At 37.7% G+C, this 22,773-nt stretch overlaps 1 long non-coding RNA gene and 1 other non-coding gene across 2 annotated transcripts in view; one reads left to right on the forward strand and one right to left on the reverse strand.

The window, feature by feature from the left end:
• LOC121010585 (uncharacterized) overlaps positions 1-22,773 on the forward strand; it is a 266,333-nt gene that overhangs the window by 164,448 nt on the left and 79,112 nt on the right. The gene's annotated exons all lie outside the window — the stretch shown is intronic.
• On the reverse strand, positions 20,233-20,340 carry LOC121010908 (U6 spliceosomal RNA). Its single transcript, XR_005781422.1, has one exon. It is a non-coding gene; the product is annotated as a U6 spliceosomal RNA (small nuclear RNA).

Consider the following 22,773-nt stretch of genomic DNA (forward strand, 5'->3'; position numbering starts at 1 on the left):
CACAGAGCCTGACATGGGGCTTGAACTCAGGAACCACGAGATCATGTCCTGAGCCTAAGTTGGACACTCAACCGACTGAGACAACCAGGCTGTATTTTCTAAATGAAGGTTCTGAGTGCTGATACCAGATCATGAGTGGGGAGCGGGGATCATACAGTGGAGAAGGAAAAAAAGAAAGAAGTTGAGACCATTCCCACTATTTGCTTCCTCTTCTGTAATTTCTGGATATAAAGTGCTGAACCATTCACTGCATCTTATGAACCTGGTGTCTTGGGAAGTTGAAGTGACAGGTTAGTTGTCTAGGTTGGCGTGTTTTGCCAACCTTTTGGTGCCAGACTGGTGAATGTAGAAGATGTATGAATACCATTGATGTGAAAATCTTTTCAGAATTATTTTCACACAATCTGTATAAAGCTTGAGCCTCTTTTTTTGGTCCTGTTTACGTATGTGAACATACAGGGTAAAATTCTTCAAGATGTGCTAAAGTCTTTTTCTTTGTTTGGTGCCAATTTGTCATGGTTTTAAATTTTTTTTTTCAACGTTTTTTTTTATTTATTTTTGGGACAGAGAGAGACAGAGCATGAACGGGGGGAGGGGCAGAGAGAGAGGGAGACACAGAATCGGAAACAGGCTCCAGGCTCTGAGCCATCAGCCCAGAGCCTGACGCGGGGCTCGAACTCACGGACCGCGAGATCGTGACCTGGCTGAAGTCGGACGCTTAACCGACTGCTCCACCCGGGCGCCCCATGTCATGGTTTTAAATGACTTTTTAAAAACTATATGACAGACTTTTTATAAAAAGTGTTCGTGAAAGAAATCTTAGGCCAGTCCTTACAGATTGGGAGTTTAATGGAGGTAGATAGGATGTTTTATTTCTCATTATGCTCTCAAAACCTATACAAGTAGCTGATATCAAGGAAGTATGTTAATTAAATGTTGACTGAGAAAATAAATCATTTCAAATTGCAGAGCACTACCACCATTCAAAATGTGTGTTGGTAACAAAAGCCTATGCATTTTTCTATGATTAAAATGATATAAAAATAAAATATGTGATGTCCCTAAACACATAGGTAAAGAAAAGAAAATTTTATTCATAATTCTACCGTCTGTTAAAACAATAACTATTAACACTTAGGGCTCAACTAATTTGTCCAAAAGTAGTTCTCTCCATATGTATCTGCATTTCAATTTCCTTAAATGTAGGTACTACAGAAGAATGTATGTCTTTTAAAAGTTCATTAACATAGGAAAAATTGAAATAAAATATCTTTAATCTGCAGGAGTTGTCCATTTTGTGAACAACAGAAGAGTTACTTTACAGGAGTCACGGTAGCCAAACGTATTAAACACTCTCTCTAGTTTCAACTATGCAAGTACACAGAGCAATGTAAGTGTTAAAGGAAGAAGAATCAAGCATCTTACTGAACTAGCCTTCCATTTTCAGTACAATGTATTTCTGTGGGATGGATCGGACTGTTGCACATAGATTCAATTTGACAGGATACCAGACTGCTTCCATATTTTTACCTTTAATTCAGCACCCTTTTTGATAAATGTGGAGCAGAAAAATACATTTTTTTAGTTTTTTTCTGATGGAGAAAAATCAATTGAATAATATTTCAAAACTCTGCCATGATCTGGCTTACGTTATTTTATAGATAGCTCGATGGTATTTTAGCCTTGACATTTCACTTGTCCTGAAAATAGCGATGATACATGGACTGGCACTACATAGAGCTCCCATTTTTCTTTCCAGAAGAGCAGTGTGATTAGCCTTTTTATCCACCCAAGACTACCACCTAGGGAGGCTTACATGTCAAGGCCAATACAGCTTTGATGAAGCAGCATCAAAGATATTATGGTTTAAATTGGGAACCAGGTGGAGGTGGATTGTTTCCCAGTGTTGTTGTTCACTCATATCTGTCTCTTTCTGAGATAAGGTTTGAGAAGGGGCTTTTAACTGGGCTCTACATAGTGTTGGTGCCCTTTGGAGATAGAAGAAATCCATAGAAGATACATGTGCTAATGGTAAGCCATTGATATACCCTGGTGTCACTGAAGTGGCAGGAAACATAGCCTACTATGTCAAGCAACAAATACATTTTATCTTCTGACAAAAATTAAAAAAGGGTTTTAGGATAAAACTCCAAGTTATGCACAACTCCAGAAGGGCATCAAAATTGGCCTCAATACAAGCAGAATAGGTATTCAGTAAAACCCATGTTCCTATGAACAGCAGCTAGAGCACTTGATGGGGAAGTCTGGGGGTTTCTGACTCTCGGTGTTTGAATCTGCACGACACTTGATTTATAACTCTCCTTAGTTTGTCTGGGTCCTACACCCTGCCTTAACTGTGTTAACCCTGGTCTTTATCATAAACTCCTGCCTAGAGTGGCCCATGGCCGTATGCACATTCACTTCGGGGCAGTAGTCTCTCATACACATACTTGAGATACCAGAAGAGATCACCACACTTAACAGATTACCCAAAGGAGTTTTATCCCCTTGAGTTTCTTCACATTGGAAAATAGAATAATAAACTCATCAATTTCTTCCAGGTTGTCCAGTTTGTTGGCATATAATTTTTCATAGTATTCCTTGTTAATTGCTTGTATTTCTGAAGGATTGGTTGTAATAATTCCATTTTATTTTATTTTTTTAATGTTTTTTTTTATTTTTGAGAGAGAGAGAGAGAGACAGAGTATGAGTAGGGGAGGGGCAGAGAGAGAGACACACACACAGAATCTGAAGCAGCTCCAGGCTCTGAGCTGTCAGTACAGAGCCTGATGCAGGGCTCAAGCACACAGACTGTGAGATCATGGCCTGAGCCGAAGTCTAATGCTTACCGACTGAGCCACCCATGTGCCCCATAATTCCATTTTCATTCGTGATTTTATCTATTTGGGCAATCTCCCTTTTCTTTCTGAGAAGCCTGGCTAGAGTTTAATCAATGTTGTTTATTTTTTCAAAAAACTAACTCTTGGTTTCACTGATCTGCTCTGCACTTTTTTAGATTATATATTGTTTATTTCTGCTCCGATCTTTATTATTTTTCTTCTGCTGGTGGGTTTGGGGTGTCTGTGCTGTTCTGCTTCTGTTTACTTTAGGTGTGCTGTTAGATTTTGTATTTGGGATTTTTCTTGTTTCTTGAGTTAGGCCTGGATTGCAATGTATTTTCATCTCGGGACTGCCTTCACTGCATCCCAAAGCATTTGGATTGTTGTATTTTCATTTTCATTTGTTTCCATATATTTTTTAATTTCTTATCTAATTGCCTGGTTGACCCATTCTGGACAACCTGGAAGAAATAGACAAATTCCTAAACACCCACCCACTTCTAAAACTCAAACAGGAAGAAACAGATAACGTGAACAACCCCATAACCAGCGAAGAAATGGAATCAGTTATCAAAAATCTCCCAACAAATAAGAGTCCAGGACCAGATGGCTTCCCAGGAGAATTCTACCAGACATTTAAAGCAGAGATATTACCTATCCTTCTCAAGCTCCTCCAAAAAATAGAAAGGGAAGGAAAACTTCCTGACTCATTCTATGAAGCCAGCATTACTTTGATCGCCAAACCAGACAGAGATCCAGCAAAAAAAGAGAGATACAGGCCAATATCCCTGATGAATATGGATGCAAAAATTCTCAATAAGATACTAGCAAATCGAATTCAACAGCATATAAAAAGAATTATTCACCATGATCAAGTGGGATTCATTCCTGGGCTGCAGGGCTGGTTCAACATTTGCAAATCAATCAATGTGATACATCACATTAATAAAAGAAAAGATAAGAACCATAGGATCCTGTCAATCGATGCAGAAAAAGCACTTGACAAGATTCACCATCCTTTGTTAATAAAAACCCTCGAGAAAGTCGGGATAGAAGGAACATACTTAAAGATCATAAAAGCCATTTATGCAAATCCCACAGCTAATATCATCCTCAATGGGGAAAAACTGAGAGCTTTCCCTCTAAGGTCAGGAACAAGACAGGGGTGTCCACTCTCACCACTGTTGTTTAACGGAGTGTTGGAAGTGCTAGCATCAATAATCAGACAACAAAAGGAAATCAAAGACATCAAAATTGGCAAAGAGGAAGTCAACCTTTCACTTTTTGCAGGTAACATGATATTATTCGTGGAAAACCCGATAGACTCCACCAAAAGTCTGCTACAACTGATACATGAATTCAGCAAAGTCGCAGGATACAAAAGCAATGTACAGAAATCAGTTGCATTCTTATACACTAATAATGAAGCAACAGAAAGACAAATAAAGAAACTGATCCCATTCACAACTGCACCAAGAAGCATAAAATACCTAGGAATAAACCTTACCAAAGATGTAAAAGATCTGTATGCTGAAAACTATAAAAAGCTTATGAAGGAAATTGAAGAAGATACAAAGAAATGGAACAACATTCCATGCTCATGGATTAGAAAAGTAAATATTGTTAAAATGTCAATACTACCCAAAGCTATCTACACATTCAGTGCAATCCCAATCAAAATTGCACCAGCATTCTTCTCGAAGCTAGAACAAGCAATCCTAAAATTTGTATGGAACCACAAAAGACCCCAAATAGCCAAAGTAATATTGAAGAGGAAGACCAAAGCAGGAGGCATCACAATCCCAGACTTTAGCCTCTACTACAAAACTGTAATCATCAAGACAGCATGGTATTCACACACAAACAGACACATAGACCAATGGAATAGAATAGAAACCCCACAATTAGACCCACAAAAGTATGGCCAACTAATCTTTGACAAAGCAGGAAAGAATATCCAATGGAAAAAAAGAAATTCTCTTTAACAAATGGTGCTGGGAGAACTGGACAGCAACATGCGGAAGGATGAATTTAGACCACTTTCTTACAGCATTCACAAAAATAAACTCAACATGGATAAAGGACCTGAATGTGAGACAGGAAACCACCAAAACCCTAGAGGAGAAAGCAGGAAAAAACCTCTCTGACCTCAGCCACAGCAATTTCTTACTTGACACATCCCCAAAGGCAAGGGAATTAAAAGCAAAAATCAACTATTGGGACCTCATGAAGATAAAAAGCTTCTGCACAGCAAAGGAGACAATCAACAGTAAAAGGCAGCCAATGGAATGGGAAAAGATATTTGCCAATGACATATCAGACAAAGGGCTAGTATCTAAAATGTATAATGAGCTCACCAAACTCCACACCCGAAAAACAAATAATCCAGTGAAGAAATGGGTAGAAAACATGAATAGACACTTCCCTAAAGAAGACATCCGGATGGCCAACAGGCACATGAAAAGATGCTCAACATCGCTCCTCATCAGGGAAATACAAATCAAAACCACACTCAGATACCACCTCACACCCATCAGAGTGGCTAAAATGAACAAATCAGGAGACTATAGATGCTGGAGAGGATGTGGAGAAACGGGAACCCTCTTGCACTGCTGGTGGGAATGCAAACTGGTGCAGCCGCTCTGGAACATAGTGTGGAGGTTCCTCAAAAAATTAAAAATAGACCTACCCTATGACCCAGCAATAGCACTGCTAGGAATTTACCCAAGGGATACAGGAGTGCTGATGCATAGGGCCACTTGTACCCCAATGTTGATAGCAGCACTTTCAACAATAGCCAAATTATGGAAAGAGCCTAAAATGTCCATCAACTGATGAATGGATAAAGCAATTGTGGTTTATATACACAATGGAATACTACGTGGCAATGAGAAAGAATGAACTATGGCCTTTTGTAGCAACGTGGATGGAACTGGAGAGTGTGATATTAAGTGAAATAAGTCATACAGAGAAAGACAGATACCATATATTTTCACTCTTATGTGGATCCTGAGAAACTTAACAGAAGACCATGGGGGCGGGGAAGGAGAAAAAAAAAATCAGGGAGGGAGCCAAACCATAAGAGACTCTTAAAAACTGAGAACAATCTGAGGGTTGATGGGATGTGGGAGGGAGAGGAGTGGGTGATGGGCATTGAGGAGGGCACCTGTTGGGATGAGCAAAGGGTGTTTTATGGAAACCAATTTTAAAATAAATTTCATATTAAATAAAAAAATAAACTCATCAAACAGAATTAGCATTCTTGAGACAGGCAGGCTCCAAAATAAGCGTACAAGTCAATCCAAAGCATGCTAAGAGCTCCACTGGACCCCAACAGTGAGGCATAAAGAGACTTATGTTTGTGAAAAATTAATTTGTTTAACTCATGGCTTATTTCCTTTGCATCATATCTGAGGAAAGTTAAATGATTCAAGCTTTATTTTTAATTTTTAAAAATCAGATCAAAATGGAGCTCAGATCTACCTTATAAAATGGCAAGATGGTGGTCAAAGAAGCAGTAATTGTATTAAGGGGTAGTTTAAAGGGTGTTAGCTTTTCCATAGTATCCATTAACATTACCCACCCTCACCCCCCCCCACACACACACAAACTCATTTAATTTCATCATCCAGATTCAAGCAGTGTTTTGCTGTGCAATACGTTTTTTAAGTTTATTTATTCTGAAACAGGTAAAGAGAACATGTGTGCAAGCAAGGGTGGGGCCGAAAAAGAGGGATAAAGAGAATCCCAAGCAGGTTCCATGCGCATTCAGCATGCAGAGCTGGATTGGGTGCTCGAACTCATGAAACTGTGAGATCATGACCTGAGTAGATATCAAGAGTAGGTAGCTTAACTGACTGAGCCATCCAGGTGCCCATGCGCAGTACTCTGATACATGTGTTTCCTGTTAATACTAGATCGCCAGCAAGAAAAATGGAGACTGAAGGAAGGGTGGAGTCCTAGAGGAAGACATAGGGCTCCATTTGCCTTCAAGGTCCCTGCAACTGATTTCTTGTCTCTCTCCTCCTCCTCCTCCTTTTATTGAGGATATTTACAGACTTGGATAACTACAAGATATTTCCTGTTAATACCCCAGGACATCATCACATACCAACTTTCAGTTCTCTGAGAGGCAAACTTCAGTTTGCCTATTTACAATGGTTATACAAGTGGATGATGCATTGTGAAAGAATTCAAAGTATTTGCTTAGAATGAAATTTTGGGTGAAGTTGCACACCAAATATTTCAATAAGGAAGTGCTTCTTTCCTCTTGATCCCTCATCATACAGTCTTTGTCTGCTGTAACCCCTGCAAGCAGTGGCCAGTTGCAAATTGAAGGTAAGATGTCTGCGAGAAACCAGTAATTCTTAACATTGTGGAATCTCACTGTGGGGTGGAGTGGCAAATATATGTGGAAAAGTATGGAGTGGAAGGGAGGGTTTCTGTGCCTGACTAGGACATTCGTATATTAAGGGGAGGAAAGTCCAAATAAGGAACACATCTAGGGGTGCCTGGATGGCTTGGTTGAGTGTCTGACTCTTGATTTTGGCTCAGGTCATGATACCAGGGCCGTGAGATGGTGCCCCCATATTGGTCTCAGCACTGAGTGTGTAGCCTGCTTAAAATTCTCTCTGTCCCCCTGCCCTTCTCCTCTGCTCACTCACTCTCTCAAAAAAAAAAAAAAAAAAAAAAAAAAAAAAAGGGTGGGGCACTTGATGAGTGGCTCAGTCAGTTGAATGTCTGATGTCAGCCCAGGTCATGATCTCACGTTTGTGGGTTCAAGACCCAGGCCCTGACAGTGCAGGGCCTGCTTCAGATTCTCTGTCTCCCTCTCTCTCTCTGCCTCTCTCTCTCTCTCTGTCAAAAATAAACATTAAACAAGTAAAAAAAAAAAAAAAAAAGGAAAGGGAGCGTATCTATACATTAGGTGTGGTTGCAATGGCTAAGTGTAGATGAAGACAGTTTGTCCCCATATTTATTATTAGATTATTTTCCTTTCTCTTCTTCCTTTAATTGAAAATAAATATTTGGGTATGTAATTCTTTGCAATAATTTTGAAAAGAACTGTAGCATGGATAATTCAGGGTGTGTTTATATGTGGAGAAAATGTGAAGTTGCCAGTGGATTCTGTCACCTTTCAGGAAGAAGGCAAATCACACCTTTGGAGAAGAAGCTTGCCATTTTCAGGGATGTTGTTCCCATGGCATCATTGACTTTATCCAATGACAGAAGTCTACAATTTCCATAGAAACTGGATGTGACATTGACTGCTAAAAGCACAGTTCCCCCATAGCACTATCAGTTGAATTAAAAAGGAAAGGTAAATTGTATTATCAGCTAAATTGTCTTTTCCCGAGCAGTCCACGTTCCCACAGTAATTGCATTTTCTTGTCATAAGCAATTTTATTACACAGTGACCTGCTGCCCAAGGGAGTGAATTTATAAGAAGACTTGAGATAGAATAATAAAAACAATGGTAATAATAATAATGATAGTGATCATCATTATCTAGGTGATTCATCTATAAAATTAAAAATGGTATTGCTGACTTCATTTGATTGTCAGGGGTAAATATCAATAAGTCTTCTAAAAGGGAAATTTCAAAGAAATAAAAACAGCTACTTTTTCCTGCTTTTTTTCCTTCTTTCTTTTTTTTCCCCACCTTCCTTTGTGTCCCCTTGTTTCTTATTTCCTTAATTTTTTTGTTCTTCCTTCTTCCCTCCTTCCTCTTTCTCATGCTTCCTTCCTTTTTTTTTTAATTTTTGAAAAAATTTTTAATGATAGTGTAAAAAATGTAAATCTGATCCAACAACATAGTTGTAATTTTTTATTGAAGCAATTTTTGATGGTTGCTTTATTTTTTTAACATATGTGCAAATTATTTTAATTTATTTTATTTTAATTATTATTTTAATAATTTTTATTATTTTATATATTTTTTTATTTTAATAAATTTTATTTTATTATTTTAATAAATTTTAAATATGAAATTTATTGTCAAATTGGTTTCCATACAACACCCACTGCTCATCCCAACAGGTGCCCTCCTCAATGCCCATCACCCACTTCCCCTCCCCCCCCCACTCCCCATCAACCCTCAGATTGTTCTCAGTTTTTAAGAGTCTCTTATGGTTTGGCTCCCTTCCTCTCTAACTTTTTTTTTCCTTCTCCTCCCCCATGGTCTTCTGTTAAGTTTCTCAGGATCCACATAAGAGTGAAAACATATGGTATCTGTCTTTCTCTCTGTGACTTATTTCACTTAGCATAACACCCTCCAGTTCCATCCACGTTGCTACAAAGGGCTATATTTCATTCTTTCTCATTGCCATGTAGTATTCCATTGTGTATATAAACCACAATTGCTTTATCCATTCATCAGTTGATGGACATTTAGGCTCTTTCCATAATTTGGCTATTGTTGAAAGTGCTGCTATCAACATTGGGGTACAAGTGGCCCTATGCATCAGTACTCCTGTATCCCTTGGGTAAATTCCTAGCAGTGTTATTCACACCCTTCTTTCTTCTCTTCCTTCCTCAGATATCTGTTTTCCCCATTCATATATGAAGAACGTCCAGGATTAAATCGTGTAGTCATAGGGGAACCAGATAGATTGTCTTTTATCCTGACCTGCATTTCCTGATTTGGTCTAAAATACCTGTCTAGTCATTAGTAGTCCATGGCTATAAGAAAAAGAGCTAGATCAAATCCCTTCTAAGGCAACAGAGAATTTGTGGTATGCACACATCTGAAGCCACAGCCCTTCTGCAAAGTACTCTCACCTTGTTTAATTAGAGAAACTACCAGGGGAGAGCAGAAGCTTTAACAAGAAAGCCAAGACTGTTCCTTTCCCCATCCAGGAACAGGTTGTTGATTCTACAGGTTATGTCAGGCTGGAAGAGACTCTGGAGAGAGAACTTGCTGCAAGTTGACTAATAACTTGAGTCAGGAATAGGAATAGAACTTAGTTCCTTGCTTTTTGCTTCCATCTGTCTGGCCTCATTCATTTATTTATTCATCCATTTATACAGCAGATATTTACTGAGTCCCTATTATTTTCCTCACACCTCCACATGATCCCATATATCTGTTACCTTATACTCTCCATATGATTCTAATGGTCTCGCTGAGAGTTTTCCAGTGCCTTCTTACTTGTTCTCCTTTCCCCGTGAACAACCATCTCCTCCAATCCATCCTGCAAAGTTGATGCATTTCAGCCTTGCTAGGGGCTGTTTGGACAGCTGTTATCCTTTTTCTCCTGAACTTCTAGACCTTCCTGGTTTCATGAAGTAAAATCCAAAATCTTTAGCCTTCAGTTCAGGGCCCTATAATCTGGGCTCAGTGATTCTACTTTACAAATACCATATTCTTTTTAAATTATTTTTTTTAATTCCAGCATGATTCACATACAGTGTTATATTAGTTTCAGGTGTACAATAGAGTGATCCGACAATTCTGTATATTATTCCATGCTCATTTTCACCTGTTGTAGCTGTCCCCCCACCCACATCCCCTCTGGTGACCATCTGTTTGTTCTCTATAGTTAAGAGTCTGTTTCCCTTTGTCTCTTTTTTCCTTTCTTCATTTGTTGATTAAATTTTACATATGAGTGCAATCATATGGCATTTGTCTTTCCCTGACTTTTTTCACTTAGCATTACACCTTCTAGATCTATCCATGTTGTTTTAATTGGAAAGATTTCATACTTTTCTTTTATGGCTGAATAATAATCCATTAAACACACACACACACACACACACACACACCCTGCACTTTTTTATCCATTCATCTGTCATTGGACACTTAGGTTGCTTCCATATTTTGACTATTATAAATAATGCTGAGGTAAACAGAGGTGCATGTATCTTTTCAAATTAGTGTTTTCATATTCTTGGGGTAAATACCCAGTAGTGGAATTACTGGATCATATGGTAAATCTATTCTTAATTTTTTGAGAAACCTCCATAGGATTTTCCACAGCAGCTACACCATTTTGCCTTCCTACCAACAGTGCATGAGGATTCCTATTTCTCCATATCCTCATCCATGCTTATTGTTTCTTGTATCTTTTATTTTAGCTATTCTGATAGGTGGGAGGTGATATCTCATTGTGGTTTTGATTTGAGTTTTTCTGATGTTGAGCATTTTTTTCATCTCTCTCGGCCATCTGGATATCTTTGGAGAAATGTCTGTTTGTATCTTCTGCCCATTTTTTAATTGGAGTTTTTTGGGAGGTTTGGTGTTAAGTTGTGTAACTTCCGTGTATATTTTGGATACTCTCCCTCATTGGATATATCATCAAATATCCTATTCATACGCCTGTCAAACTATATGTTCTTCCTTCTCCCTGCCCTCTTTTACTTTTCCTGTCTTTATGTCGTACTGTTTACCTGAAATGCTATTTCACTCACAGATCATTTGGCCTTTTAACTTCTTTTTTTTTTTTTCAGACGAACTAGAATTTATTTGTATAAATTCTGTGATGAATCCTTTTATAAAACAAATAATTTTCCGATTCCATAAATCACTTGCTAGTTTGAAAGTTCTGATGTCAGATTTTGTCTCAAAATAAAGATTGGGTCAGGGCAGTTCTGAAAAAAAGTTTGGGGTCATAATGGACTGAAGCAGTGCTACATTCTTTTCTCTAAAGGGCTAAAAATAGTAAATAGTTTTGGCTTTGTGGGTCTTTTGGTTGGGTGCATTTTTATTTTATTTATTTTCCTTTTAAAAATTCACTTATTTAAATTCTAGTTATAGACAGTGTAGTACTGGTTTCAGGAATAGAATCCAGTGATTTATCACTTATATATTACACACAGTGCTCATCCCAACAAGTGCTTTCCTTAATGCCCATCACTCATTTCCCCATTTCCCCACCCATCTCCCCTGCAGCAACCCTTAGTTTGTTCTCCATCTTTAAGAGTCTCTTGATTTGTCTCCTTCTCTGTTGCTAACTTATTTTTTCTCTTCTTTCCCTATGTTCATCTGTTTTGTGTCTTAAATTCCACATATGTAAAGTCACGTGATATTTGTCTTTCTCTGCCTCACTTATTTTGTGTAGCACAGTACACTCTAGTTCCATCCACATTGTTGCAAGTGGCAAGATTTTATTCTTTTTGATATATACCACCTGTTCTTTTGATTCATACCACATCATATATATGTATACATATATACATATATACATATATATATATATGTATATATGTATACACCACATCTTCTTTATCCATCCATAAGTTGATTTGGGCTCTTTCCGTAATTTGGCTATTGTTTATTATTAATAATTTGGATATTGTTGATTGGTTATAGTTGATTATTGACAATGTTAAAAATATTGGGGTGCATATTCCCCTTTGAGTCAGCATTTTTGTATCCTATGGATAAGTACCTAGTAGTGCAATTTCTAGGTCATTGGGTAGTTCTATTTTTAATTTTTTTAGGAATCTTCATACAATTTTTTAAAGTAGCTGTGCCAGTTTACATTCCTACCAACAGTGTAAAAGGGTACCCCTTTCTCCATATCTTTGCCAACATCTGTTGTTTTCTGAATTGTTACAATACCTTTGAATAAACCTTACTGAAGAGGTTAAAGATCTGTATGCTGAAAACTGTAGAAACCTTATGAAAGAAATTGAAGAAGGCATAACGAAATGGAAAAACATTCCACGTCCATAGATTGGAAGAACAAATATTCTTAAATGTCTATGTTACCCAAAGCAATCTATACATTCATTGAAATCCCTATCGAAATAACACAAGCTTTCTTCACAGAGCTAGAAAAATCAATCCTAAAATTTGTGTAGAAGCACAAAAGACCCCAAATAGTCAAAGAAATCCTGAAATAGAAAACCAAAGCTGGAGGCGTCACAATTCTGGACTTTAAACTGTATTACAAAGCTGTAATCATCAAGACAGTATGGTACTCACACAAAAACAGACATGTAGATCACTGGACCAGAATAAGGAAACCCAGAAATAGATGCACAAATGTATGGCCAACTAATCTTTGACTAAGTAGGAAAGAGTATCCACTGGAAAAAAGACAGTCTCTTCAGCAAATGGTGTTGGGAAAACTGGGCAGCAACATTCAGAAGAATGAACCTGGACCACTTTCTTACACCATAAACAAAAACAAATTCAAAATGGATGAAAGACCTATGTGTGAGACAGTAAACCATCAAAATCTTTTTTTTTAATTGTGCTTTACTTTATTGCACTATCAAACATCATTTTTTTCTTTTTTTTTAAATATGAAATTTATTGTCAAATTGATTTCCATATAACACCCTTTGCTCATCCCAACAGGTGCCCTCCTCAGTACCCACCCCTACCCACCCTTCCCTCCCACCCTCCCCATAAACCCTCAGTTTGTTCTCAGTATTTAGGAGTCTCTTATGGTTTGGCTCCCTCCTCTCTAACTTTTTTTTTCCTTCCCCTCACCCATGGTCTTCTGTTAAGTTTCTCAGGATCCAGATAGGAGTGAAAACATATGGAATCTGTCCTTCTCTGTATGACTTATTTCACTTAGCATAACACTCTCCAGTTCCATCCCCATTGCTACAAAAGGCCATAGTTCATTCTTTCTCATTGCCACATAGTATTCCATTGTGTATATAAACCACAATTGCTTTATCCATTCATCAGTTGATGGACATTTAGGCTCTTTCCATAATTTGGCTATTGTTGAAAGTGCTGCTATCAACATTGGGGTACAAGTGGCCCTATGCATCAGCACTCCTGTATCCCTTGGGTAAATTCCTAGCAGTGCTATTGCTGGGTCATAGGGTAGGTCTATTTTTAATTTTCTGAGGAACCTCCACACTGTGTTCCAGAGTGGCTGCACCAGTTTGCATTCCCACCAACAGTGCAAGAGGGTTCCTGTTTCTGCACATCCTCTCCAGCATCTATAGTCTCCTGATTTGTTCATTTTAGCCACTCTGATGGGTGTGAGGTGGTCTCTGAGTGTGGTTTTGATTTGTATTTCCCTGATGAGGAGCGATGTTGACCATCTTTTCATGTGCCTGTTGGCCATCCGGATGTCTTCTTTAGAGAAATGTCTATTCATGTTTTCTGCCCATTTAATCACTGCATAATTTGTTTTTCGGGTGTGGAGTTTTGTGAGCTCTTTATAGATTTTGGATGCTAGCCCTTTGTCTGATATGTCATTTGCAAATATCTTTTTCCATTCCATTGGCTGCCTTTTATTGTTGATTGTCTCCTTTGCTGTGAAGAAGCTTTTTATCTTCATGAGGTCCCAATAGTTGATTTTTGCTTTTAATTCCCTTGCCTTTGGGGATGTGTCAAGTAAGAAATTGCTGTGGCTGAGGTCAGAGAGGTTTTTTCCTGCTTTCTCCTCTAGGGTTTTGATGGTTTCCTGTCTCACATTCAGGTCCTTTATCCATGTTGAGTTTGTTTTTGTGAATGTGTAAGAAAGGGATCTAGTTTCATCCTTCTGCATGTTGCTGTCCAGTTCTCCCAGCACCATTTGTTAGAGACTGTCTTTTTTCCATTGGATGTTCTTTCCTGCTTTGTCAAAGATGAGTTGGCCAACATTTGTGGGTCTAGTTCTGGGGTTTCTATTCTATTCCATTGGTCTATGTGTCTGTTTTTGTGCGAATACCATGCTGTCTTGATGATTACAGTTTTGTAGTAGAGGCTAAAGTCTGGGATTGTGATGCCTCCTGCTTTGGTCTTCCTCTTCAATATTACTTTGGCTATTTGGGGTCTTTTGTGGTTCCATACATATTTTAGGATTGCTTGTTCTAGCTTCGAGAAGAATGCTGGTGCAATTTTGATTGGGATGGCATTGAATGTGTAAATAGCTTTGGGTAGTAATGACATTTTAAAATATTTATTCTTCTAATCCATGAGCATGGAATGTTGTTCCATTTCTTTGTATCTTCTTCAATTTCCTTCATAAGCTTTTTATAGTTTTCAGCATACAGATCTTGTACATCTTTGGTAAGGTTTATTCCTAGGTATTTTATGCTTCTTGGTGCAGTTGTGAACGGGATCAGTTTATTTGTCTTTCTGCTGCTTCATTATTAGTGTGCATTCATTGTTAGAATGCAACTGATTTCTGTACATTTTGTATCCTGCGACTTTGCTGAATTCATGTATCAGTTGTAGCAGACTTTTGGTGGAGTCTATCAGGTTTTCCATGTATAATATCATGTCATCTACAAAAAGTGAAAGCTTGACTTCCTCTTTGCCAATTTTGATGCCTTTGATTTCCTTTTGTTGTCTGATTATTGATGCTAGCACTTCCAACACTATGCTAAACAACAGCGGTGAGAGTGGACATCCCTGTCGTGTTCCTGATCTCAGGGAGAAAGCTCTCAGTTTTTCCCCATTGAGGATGATATTAGCTGTGGGATTTGCATAAATGGCTTTTATGATCTTTAAGTATGTTCCTTCTATCCCGACTTTCTCGAGGGTTTTTATTAAGAAAGGATGCTGAATTTTGTCAAAGGCCTTTTCTGCATCGATTGACAGGATCCTATGGTTCTTATCTTTTCTTTTATTAATGTGATGTATCACATTGATTGATTTGCAAATGTTGAACCAGCCCTGCAGCCCAGGAATGAATCCCACTTGATCATGGTGAATAATTCTTTTTATATGCTGTTGAATTCGATTTGCTAGTATCTTATTGAGAATTTTTGCATCCATATTCATCAGGGATATTGGCCTGTAGCTCTCTTTTTTTGCTGGATCTCTGTCTGGTTTGGCGATAATAGTAATGCTGGCTTCATAGAATGAGTCAGGAAGTTTTCCTTCCCTTTCTATTTTTTGGAGGAGCTTGAGAAGGATAGGTATTATCTCTTCTTTAAATGTCTGGTAGAATTCCCCTGGGAAGCCATCTGGTCCTGGACTCTTATTTATTGGGAGTTTTTTGATAACTGGTCCAATTTCTTCACTGGTTATGGTCTGTTCAAGCTTTATATTTCTTCCTGTTTGAGTTTTTGAAGTGTGTGGGTGTTTAGTAATTTGTCCATTTCTTCCAGGTTGTCCAGTTTGTTGGCTTATAACTTTTCATAGTATTCCCTGATAATTGCTTGTATTTCTGAGGGATTGGTTGTAATAATTCCATTTTCATTCATGATTTATCTATTTGAGTCCTCTCCCTTTTTTTTTGAGAAGCCTGGCTAGAGGTTTATCAATTTTGTTTGTTTTTTCAAAAAAAACAACTCTTGGTTTCATTGATCTGCTCTACAGTTTTTTTAGATTCTATATTGTTTATTTCCGCCCTGATCTTTGTTATTTCTCTTCTTCTGCTGTGTTTGGGGTGTCTTAGCTGTTCTGCTTCTATTTCCTTTAGGTGTGCTGTTAGATTTTGTATTTGGGATTTTTCTTGTTTCTTGAGATAGGCCTGGATTGCAATGAATTTTCCTCTCAGGTCTGCCTTCGCCACATCCCAAAGCATTTGGATTGTTGTATTTTCATTTTCATTTGTTTCCATATATTTTTTTAATTTATTCTCTAATTGCCTGGTTGACCCATTCATTCTTTAGTAGGGTCTTCTTTAACTTCCATGGTTTTGGAGGTTTTCCAGACTTTTTCTTGTGGTTGTTTTCAAGCTTCATCACATTGTGGTCTGAAGTATGTATGGTATGATCTCAATTCTTGTATACTTATGAAGGGCTGTTTTGTGACCCAGTGTGTGATCTATTTTGCAGAAGGTTCCATGTGCACTCGAAAAGGAAGTTGCTTTGGGATGCAGAGTTCTAAATATATCTGTCAAGTCCATCTGAGCCAATGTATCATTCAGGGCCCTTGTTTCTTTATTGACCGTGTGTCTAGATGATCTATCCAATGTTGTAAGTGGAATATAAAGTCCCCTGCAATTACCACATTCTTATCAATAAAGTTGCTTATATTGGTGATTAATTGTTTTATATATTTGGGACTCCCGTATTCGGCGCATAGACATTTATAATTGTTAGCTCTTCCTGATGGATAGACCCTGTGATTATTATATAATGCCCTTCTTCATCTCTTGTTACAGCCTTTAATTTAAAGTCTAGTTTGTCTGATATAAGTATGGCTACTCTAGCTTTCTTTTGACTTCCAGTAGCATGATAGATAGTTCTCCATCCCCTCACTTTCAATCTGAAGGGGTCCTCAGGTCTAAAATGAGTCTCTTGTAGACAGCAAATAGATGGGTCTTGTTTTTTACCCATTCTGATACCCTTTGTCTTTTGGTTGGAGCATTTAGTCCATTTACATTCTGTGTTATTATAGAAAGATATGGGTTTGGAGTCATTGTGATGTCTGTAGGTTTCATGCTTGCAGTGATGTCTCTGGTACTTTGTGGTCCTTGCAACATTTCACTCACAGAATCCCCCTTAGGATCTCTTGTAGGGCTGGTTTAGTGGTGATGAATTCCTTCAGTTTTTGTTTGTTTGGGAAGACCTTTATCTCTCCTTCTATTCTAAATGACAGACTTGCTGGATAAAGGATTCTCGGCTGCATTTTTTTTTCTGTTCATCACATTGAAGATTTCCTGCCATTCCTTTCTGGCCTGCCAAGTTTCAGTAGACAGATCCGTCACGAGTCTTATCGGTCTCGCTTTATATGTTAGAGCATGTTTATCCCTAGCTGCTTTCAGAATTCTCTCTTTATCCTTGTATTTTGCCAGTTTCACTATGATATGTCATGGAGAAGATCGATTCAAGTTACATCTGAAGGGAGTTCTCTGTGCCTCTTGGATTTCAATGCCTTTTTCCTTCCCCAGTTTAGGGAAGTGCTCAGCTATGATTTCTTCAAGTATAACTTCAGCACCTTTCCCCTCTCTTCCTCCTCTGAAATCCCAATTATGCATATATTATTTCATTTAATTATGTCACTTAGTTCTCTAATTTTCCCCTCATACTCCTGGATTTTTTTGTCTCTCTTTTTCTCAGCTTCTTTTTTCCATAATTTTATCTTCTAATTCACCTATTCTCTCCTCTGCCTCTTCAGTCCGAGCTGTGGTTGCCTCCATTTTATTTTGCAGCTCATTTGTAGCATTTTTAGCTCTTCCTGACTGTTTCTTAGTCCCTTGATCTCTGTAGGAATAGTTATCTGCTGTCCTCTATACTTTTTTCAAGCCCGGAGGTTAATTTTATTACTATTATTTTAAATTCATTTTCTGTTACATTGCTTAAATCGTTTTTGATCAGTTCGTTAGCTGTCGCTACTTCCTGGAGTTTCTTTTGAGGAGAATTCTTCTGTTGGGTCATTTTGGATAGTCCCTGGAGTGGCGGGGAACTGCAAGGCTCTTCCCCTGTGCTGTCTGGAGTAACTTGTGTTGGTGGGCGGGGCCTCAGTGAGACCTGATGTCTGCCCCCAGCCCACCGCTGGGGCACAGTCAGACTGGTGTGTACCTTATCTTCCTCTCTCCCCGGGGCAGGACTCACTGTGGAGTGGTGTGGCCCCTGTCTGGTCTACTTGCACACTGCTAGGTTTGTGGTGCTGCTTTGATGGGATCTGGCGTATTAGCTGGGGTGGATCCGCAAGGTGCACAGGGGTGGGAGGGATAGGCTCAGCTCACTTTGCTTTTGGTGGTCCACTTTGGGAGGGGCCCTGTGGCACCTGGAGGGAGGCAGACCCATTGGAGGGATGGATCTGCAGAAGCACAGCATTGGGTGTTTGCGCGGTGCAAGCAAGTTTGTGATGGGAGCTGGTTCCCTTTGGGATTTAGGCTGGGGGATGGGCAAATGAGATGGCGCTTCCCAGCACCTTTGTTCCCTGCCAAGCTGAGCTCTGTCCTCTGGGGCTCAACAACTCTCCCTCCTATTGTCCTTTAGCCCTCCCGCTCTCTGAGAAGAGCTGTTGACTTATAACATTCCCAAAAACCTCAAAATCTGGAGGAGAAAATAGGCAGCAACCTCTTTGCCTCAGCCAAGGGAATGGGAGAAGATATTTGCAAATGACACATCAGATACAAGGTTAATATCCAAAATCTATAAAGAATTTACCAAGCTCAACACCCGAAAAACAAATAATCCAGTGAAGAAATGGGAAGAAGACATGAATAGACACTTTTCCAAAGAAGACATCCAGATGGCTAAAAGACACATGAAAAGATGTTCAACATCACTCATCATCAGAGAAATGCAAATCAAAACCACAATGAGATACCACTTCACACTTGTCATAATGGCTGAAATTAACATTTTGTTACTTCATTTAAATGCCAGATCTCTCTCCATCTTCCTCTTCCTGTTCTCCAGCTGGTGGTCATTTTCGTCTCCTCTCAAACTCATGGCACTTCATTTCGCTCATAACCTTTTATACTCTCTCTCTCTGTAGTTCTATGTATTTATATACATGGCATTTTTGTCCTTGAAGAATATAAGCTCTTTGAAAGCAGAGCCCAGCACTGAACTGGCTTCATAATCTAACAGTGTCCTTTATACATAGTTCTCTGCTGAGTGGATACATGCACTACAATGTCATTCTCTGTCATTTTCAACAAGACATGTTAAATAATGAACTTCTTGTTAATTTCAATTGTAATGGGCAATAGTATGGTCCAGCAAGAGTCTTTCTTATCAAGCCTGGTAAATATTTTCTTGATAATTACACAGTAGCGGGTCCATCAGTCTTAGCAAGATCAGAGCCTCTGCAGAAACATGAGGTTCCTTTGGTACACAAACTTTTGTACATCTGCATCTTCGATGACTGCCATGACTATTGCCAGTGAATGTTCTCCTCACCCAGGACAAGAAAGTCTTTTTCTCTTCATTCCCTAGCAGTCTTTTATAAATGCATTACTTTGAAAATAACATGCACATGTTCTAAACATCAAAGAGTATAAAAACTGTACAATGCAAAGTCTTCTTCCTACCTTATTTCTGATTTGCCCAGTTCCCAGTACACCATTAAAACATATTTTATTGTGTTAGATTCTTATGTGTCTTTCCTCATAGGTTTTTTGCATGCCAAGGCAAATACACATGAATTTTTTTCCTGTGTTTCATACCCGTGGTATCACATTCTTCCATATTTGTGTTTTTACTTAAAAAATTATCTCCCGTATCTTTACAGATCAACATGTGCAGTGTATCGTATTCCCTTGTGTGACTATACCATAATATATTAAAAAGTCCCTAATCAGCAGAGAATTTGTTTCTAAACTTCGTTGTTAGAATCTATGCTACACTGCATAACCTTGGGCTTACATCATTTTCTGTGTATATGAAGACACTTTCCTGGAAGTGGAATTGGTATATATAGTGTATATACCTTATAATTTTGATAAATACATCAAAATTGTTCTCCATATGTATTATGCCAACTTACACTTTGACCAGCAACGAATGAGAGTGCTACTCCCCACAAACCTGCCAAGTATGTTTTAAAACAGATTTTTGTCAAGTTAATGCTTAAAAATGGTATTGCTTTTTGAAAATGGAATGTTGCATGAATATGCATGTCATATTTGCATAGTGCCAATGCTAATTTTCTCTGTATCACTTCAGTTCTTGGTCTATGTGCTGTCAAAATGAGCACTCTTAGTTTACCTATAATTTGCCTTCCTATTATTGTAAGTGAAATCTGTGTTTTTGTCAAGTTTTAAAACGAGCCATTTGTAGACTTTTAATTTTCTCATAAAACCTCTATTTGTATCCTTTGCTCATTTTTCTGTTTCTCTTCTTTTAACTTTTTTTTTAAACTCTTTTTTTTTTCTTTCTTTATGTATTAGGCACATAAGGTACAATGTAACTTGTAAGTGTTTTTCCCAGTTTATCATTTATTTATCCTCTGATGTTCAGTATGGCAGATTTTACTATGTAGAGGTATTCTGTTATTGTTTGTGGATTCTGAATTTTGAGTCCTAGAAAGACTTTCTACATTGGGATTATAGAACAGTTCTCATTTTTTCTTCTTGTCATAGCTTTTATGAACTCATTTCTTTACATGTAAATCTGGGAACCATTTGGAATTTAACCTGTTAAAGATCGACCTTACTTTTGTACCCAAACCATTTATTTAATAGACACTTTTATCTTTCCTGGTAGGACATAACTTTATCAAATGCTAATTTTTAATATGTTTGAGATTTGCTTCTGACATTTCTATTCTTTTCTTCTGGCCTGTTGATTGATGTGCCAATACTGCCCTGTTTAATTCCTGAAACTTAGGTTTTTATTATGTACAAGTGCTAATGACCCACGGTTGCTTTTTTTTCATAGATTGAAAGGTATTTTTTCTAACTTAAAAAAATTTCCTTACATGATTTTGAGTCACCACTGTATTGTAAGAAATAGTTGATTTGAGGGTGCTTGGGTGGCTCAGTTGGTTAAGTGTCTGACTCTTGAATTTTGGCTCAGGTCATGACCTCACAGTTCATGAGATTGAGCTCTGCTTCAGGCTCTGGGCTGACAGTGCACAGCCTGCTTGAGATTCTCTCTCTACCTCTCTCTCTGCCCCTCCCTTACTCTCTCTGTCTCTCAAAATAAATAAATAAACTTAATTTTTTTTAAGAAAAGAAATTGTTGATTTTGTGAGGATCATATTAAATTTGTAAATTGACTTATGGAAAATTGACACCTTTATGATGCTAAATCTCCCTATCAAACACAGTAAGCTATTGCTTTAAGTCTTCTTGGTCAGAAGTATACAAGATTTCTTCCAAATCTTGTTATAAATTTAATACTTTTCCTTGCTACTAGAAATAGTATTGTTTCTTCCATTTTTATTTGTAATGAGTTGTGTTTTATGAAAGCATTTCCCTTAATTATACTGTTTAATCCTGCTTGTTTGTTGAGTTCTCTTACTGATTGTAGTGATATTTGTTAATTACGGTGGGACCTTCCCAACATATAATATTCTCCAGTCACATCATTTGCAAATAAGGGATGGTTTTAAGCCCTACTTTCAAAGCTTATAACTTTGATTTTTTTTTCCTCAACTTGATGGTTGTGTTGGTGTTAAGATTGTTAAATAACAGTAATGATGTTGAATCTGTTAGTTTGTTTGTGCTTGACTTTAAAAGAATCTCCTGTCATTCTGGGTTTTGCTTAGATAGCTTTAGACTGAATTAGAAATATTTTTCATTTTTTTAAGAACATATACACCTATACCTACTTTATTACTTATACTCTGTCAAAGAAGATCTTTAGTTTTGCAAAATCCCTTTTGATCATCTATGTTAATGATTTAAAATTTTTTTTTAATATTTATTTTTGAGACAGAGAAAGAGAGAGAGAGAAAGGCAGAACATGGGGGAGGGGCAGAGAGAGACGGAGACACAGAATCTAAAGCAGGCTCCAGGTCCACAGAGCCCGACTTGGATGAGATCATGACCTGAGCTGAAGTTGGAAGCTCAACCGACTGAGCCACCCTGGCGCCCCTATGGTAATGATTATTGTTCTCAGTAAATATTTTACAATTATGCACTTAGATAATATATTTCCCTAACATTGAACCATCTTTGCATGGCAAGAATAAAGATCACAACAATTATATTTTTCTGGACTTTGATAATATTTTATGTGAAAATTGTAATCAGTATTCACATCTGAAATTTATCTCTAGTTCAATTTATTACAAATGTTGATACCAATGTTCTTATTTTCATAGAACTTTGACATTTTCTTTTTTTGGTTTTTGCTCTGTAACAGTTTAAATACCCTTGGAATTATCAGCTCCTTTGGTTTGATAGGGATTTCCTGTGGAAAATAATCTTAAACTAATACATGATTACCATAATTTTCAATTTATTTTATAAAAATTGGTCGTTTTAAATGCTATTCTTGTCAAAAGTTGGGTTTTGTCAATTATATTTTTTTCTAAAAAATTGCTTATTTCTTTCAGGTTTTCCATTTTATTTTTTTTGGCATGGAAGTAAAGACAATTTTTTCTTAGGGGTCTATAAGTTTTCTCTTTTTAAACTTTGACTTACTCACTGCTTAGCGTTTCTGATTTTCAGTAATTATGCTT

The sequence above is a fragment of the Herpailurus yagouaroundi genome, unplaced genomic scaffold, assembly GCF_014898765.1.
Source record: "Herpailurus yagouaroundi ecotype Mexico unplaced genomic scaffold, PumYag 192, whole genome shotgun sequence".
Lineage (NCBI taxonomy): Eukaryota > Metazoa > Chordata > Mammalia > Carnivora > Felidae > Herpailurus > Herpailurus yagouaroundi.